This window comes from Microcaecilia unicolor, chromosome 2 (assembly GCF_901765095.1).
Source record: "Microcaecilia unicolor chromosome 2, aMicUni1.1, whole genome shotgun sequence".
In the NCBI taxonomy this organism is placed as follows: domain Eukaryota; kingdom Metazoa; phylum Chordata; class Amphibia; order Gymnophiona; family Siphonopidae; genus Microcaecilia; species Microcaecilia unicolor.
The window spans coordinates 95218245-95222613 of record NC_044032.1 but is presented as its reverse complement, the minus strand read 5'-3'; the positions used below and the strand labels follow the sequence as shown (position 1 = coordinate 95222613).

At 53.7% G+C, this 4369-nt stretch overlaps 1 non-coding gene across 1 annotated transcript; it reads left to right on the top strand.

Annotated features, from left to right (window-relative positions):
• The first annotated feature begins 963 nt into the window (after positions 1-963).
• Positions 964-1127, top strand: LOC115463803. The gene has a single exon (XR_003941087.1). It is a non-coding gene; the product is annotated as a U1 spliceosomal RNA (small nuclear RNA).
• Positions 1128-4369: the final 3242 nt, after the last annotated feature.

The window sequence follows — 4369 nt, the reverse complement described above, 5'->3', positions numbered from 1 at the left end:
GTCCGCCCTGGGTGCATGCCGCTGGGGGGGGGGGGGTGCCGCGTGCCTGTTGGCTCTTCGTCTTCATGCTCCCTTTGCCCCAGAACAGGTTACTTCCTGTTCCATGGCAGAGGGAGCATGAAAACGAAGAGCCGGCAGGCGTGCGGCACCCCCCCCCCCCCCCCAGCAGCGTGCACCTGGGGGGGGGGTTCTTTCGCCGGGGGTGGTGTTGCGCTGTTACGGGGGGGCGGGGCACATCGGCGATCCGCCCCGGGTGTCAGCCCCCCTAGGAACGCCACTGGGTGGAGGGGCACTTTGAAAAATTTGCCTGGGTTCTGTTTACCGTAGTGTAGACCCTTTCTCCACGTGCCAATCAATTTTAAAAGTCAAAAAGTCCTTGACAGTCACATTTGCACCACTGAATAATCTGTCAAAAGCTGAAGTGATATTTTGATCCTGACTCCTTCAGCAGGGTTGAGAGAACAAAATCATCGCTTCTCCATTGCAGAAACACCCACCATGCAAACAGCCCCCCCTCCCCCCCCCCCGGGATGATCTGTTTGGCAGCACCACTGGATTTTGTGGCCAACATGTAACAGTGTGAAATACCCAGAACTATATGAATTTGCCTTAAAGACCATTTTGTTAGAAAGGATTTGAAAAAAGCACAACAGTGCGAGATACACTTAGCCAGGCTCTGCTTTTCTACAAAGGCGTGGACAGTTTGTGTCATTCTATAACACGTCACCATATGCAAATATATGTGCATGGGATTCTGGGAGGTACAATATAGTGTCTAAAACACACTTTAATTGTTGTTAGTTCCTAACATTAAAAAAAAATACTTATTTCATTCCTACTGAACAGAACGTGGAGGGATGTTCTTATTGTAATACATTCATGTTGAGCAGACTGTGAAATTACCTCCCCTGTGTATACAATGCTGGCTGAGAGGGGACATGGCAGACTTTTCCACTGTATCTCATACTTACCTGGCAGGGGAGATACCATGATCAGGAAGGTGGTTCTCCCAGGGTGAGGCTCATCCATTGCACTTCGGTTGGGTTGACCCCTGCGATTTCCCCAAATGCGGGAAACTCGACTGCATAATTTCTGGTAGTGGGGGACTGCGTTCGCGCTTTCCCCTGATACATTGGTTGAAAGAAAGAGCTTACTATTTTATTACATATTAACATGGACTAGTATTGATGTATCACGGTTTTTTAGTATTTTGTGTCCCCCCATTTATCTGTTTTTATGTTAATTGTTGCATATAAATTCCCTGCACCCCAAGCAGGGCTGCTTGTGCCCTTAACTATCAGCACCCAACTCTGTCTCAACCCCCTGTACCACCTTCCCTCAGTAGTTTTAGCCTTTAACAAATGCTCTACTCTAGCTGCAGTCTCAGTCTCTGCCCCATTCCTTAAAACCCTGGCTATACCAGCAGAAGTCTTAGACACACTCACCAACAGCAATGCAGTTTTATTCCCAAAAAAAGCCAGTCAGCCACAGCTTGCTCTTAACAAAAAAAAGGAAAAAATACATTTTGTTGGAGATTAAATCAGCATGCTGTTCCCTGAAACCCTGTGGCTGCCATGCCCCTTCTTGAATTCTGTGCTACAGCGGGCTCAGATACCAGTGTTTCCCAACTTTTTCAAGCCAATTAACCCCCTAAGTCTAACAAATTTCAACTGAGTACCACCGATCTACACAGAGTTTTTTTTTGTTTGTTTGGGGTTTTTTTGGTGGTTGTTTTTTTGTGTTGCCATATGGGGACAGACCAAAGATGCATTCTCCGAGGACAAGCAGGCTGCTTGTTCTCACTGATGGGTGACGTCCACGGCAGCCCCTCCAATCGGAACACTTTTCTAGCAAAGTCCTTTGCTAGTCCTCGCACGCCGATGTGCACCGCGCATGCGCGGCCGTCTTCCCGCCCGAACCGGCTCGTGTTCGTCAGTCTTCTTTTGTCCGCGCTCGGTACGGTCGTGTTACGTCGTTCGCACCCCTTTAGTCGACCTTGCGCGTCTTTTTGGCTTTTTTGCTAAAAAAAAAAAAAGGGAAAAGGATTTCGGAAGAAGGCCTTTTCGGTCTTTTTCCCCTTCCGGTATTTCCAGTTTTTGCCCCGTTAAGTTTCTTTTCGTTTTCGGGGTAGGCCCTTTTGAGGCCTCGGGTCGAATTTTTTTTTCTTCCCCTCTTTTTTGGTGCCTTACCGCAATTACAAGTTTTGATTTCGCCGGCGTGATTTTTCCACCCATGTCATCGAAGTCTCCCAGCGGCTTCAAGAAGTGCACCCAGTGCGCCAGGGTAATCTCGCTCACTGACAGGCACGCGTCGTGTCTTCAGTGTCTGGGGGCTGGGCACCGCCCGCAGGCCTGTAGTCTTTGCGCCCTTTTACAGAAAAGGACTCAGGTAGCGAGATTGGCCCAGTGGAACGTTTTGTTCTCGGGCTCTTCGTCGGCACCGGGAGTATCGAGTGCATCGACGTCGGCAGCGTCAAGACCTCCGTCCTCGGCCGCGAGTGCATTGAGGCATCGACCCTCTGCATCGGGGCCGAGACATCGGAAGGCTGCGTCGGCATCGGTGGTACCGGGACCTGCTGATGTCGTTGGACGGTGGTGCTTCGACTGGAGTGCAGGTGAGGGCTGTCCATTCCCCTGCTGGTGGCGGTGAGCCTTCGGGTGGGTCTCCCCCTATCCTGAGGGCTCCTGCGGTACAGCCCCCCCGAGACCGACCGACCTTCGGCCTCGGCCCCGAGGAAGCGACGGCTGGATTCTACGTCCTCCTCATCGGTGCCGGGAAGCTCCGGTGACATGCTGCTTTTGAAGAAGTCAAAGAAGCATCGACACCGGTCTCCTTCCCGTGTCGGTACCGTGAGCTCTGGGTCGCCAAGGGAGTCGGCACCCAGTAGGCATCGGCACCGAGAGGAATGCTCACCCTCTGTTCAGGAAGTGTCGATGCGCTCCACTTTGGACAGCCCGGAACAGACTCTGACATCGACACCTGCATCGGCTTCCATGTCTTTCTCTACAGCCGCTCTGCACGAGAGTCTCCGGGCCGTTCTCCCAGAGATCCTGGGAGAGCTGTTGCGCCCTTCCCCTCCGGTACCGGGGGTGCTTGCGCCACCGGTACCGTCGAGTGAGGCGCCGGCTGGCCCCTTGCCCGGGTTGAGGTCTCCGACATCAGTGCCGCTTGCGGTACCGACTGCGGTCGCCTCCCAGGAAGTCTCCCCGTCGGCGGAGGGAGCTTCGCCGGTGCGGGCGAGGGAGTCTACCTCTCGACGTTCACACCGTGGCCGTGGTTCCACGGAGTCGAGCCGGGCACGGCTTCAGACACAGGTCCGTGAACTTGTGTCTGATACCGATGGTGAGGCCTCGTGGGAGGAGGAGGAGTACATCAGATATTTCTCTGACGAGGAGTTTGATGGCCTGCCTTCTGATCCCACTCCCTCCCCTGAAAGGCAGGTTTCTCCTCCCGAGAGTCTGTCTTTTGCGGCCTTTGTCCGGGAGATGTCTACGGCCATCCCCTTCCCGGTGGTTGTGGAGGACGAGCCCAGGGCTGAAATGTTTGAGCTCCTGGACTATCCTTCTCCACCTAAGGAAGCGTCCACAGTACCCATGCATCATGTCCTGAAAAAGACATTGCTGGCGAACTGGACCAAGCCATTAAGTAATCCCCACATTCCCAAGAAGATCGAGTCCCAGTACCGGATCCATAGGGACCCAGAGCTGATGCGCACTCAGTTGCCTCACGACTCTGGAGTTGTGGATTTGGCCCTAAAGAAGGCTAAGAGTTCTAGGGAGCATGCTTCGGCGCTCCCGGGCAAGGACTCTAGAACCTTAGACTCCTTTGGGAGGAAGGCCTACCATTCTTCTATGCTCGTGGCCAAAATCCAGTCTTACCAGCTCTACACGAGCATACACATGCGGAACAATGTGCGGCAGTTGGCGGGCTTGGTGGACAAGCTCCCCCCTGAGCAAGCCAAGCCATTTCAGGAGGTGGTCAGGCAGCTGAAGGCGTGCAGAAAATTCCTGGCCAGAGTGGTGTATGACACCTTTGATGTTGCGTCCAGGGCCGCTGCTCAAGGTGTGGTGATGCGCAGACTCTCATGGCTGCGTGCCTCCGACCTGGAGAATAGGATCCAGCAGCGGATTGTGGACACGTCTTGCCGTGCGGATAACATTTTTGGAGAGAAAGTCGAACAGGTGGTAGAGCAGCTCCACCAGCGGGATACCGCTTTCGACAAGTTCTCCCGCCGGCAGCCTTCAGCTTCTACCTCTTCAGGTAGACGATTTTTTGGGGGAAGGAAGACTGTTCCCTACTCTTCTGGTAAGCGTAGGTACAATCCTCCTTCTCGACAGCCTGCGGCCCAGGCTAAGCCCCAGCACGCTCG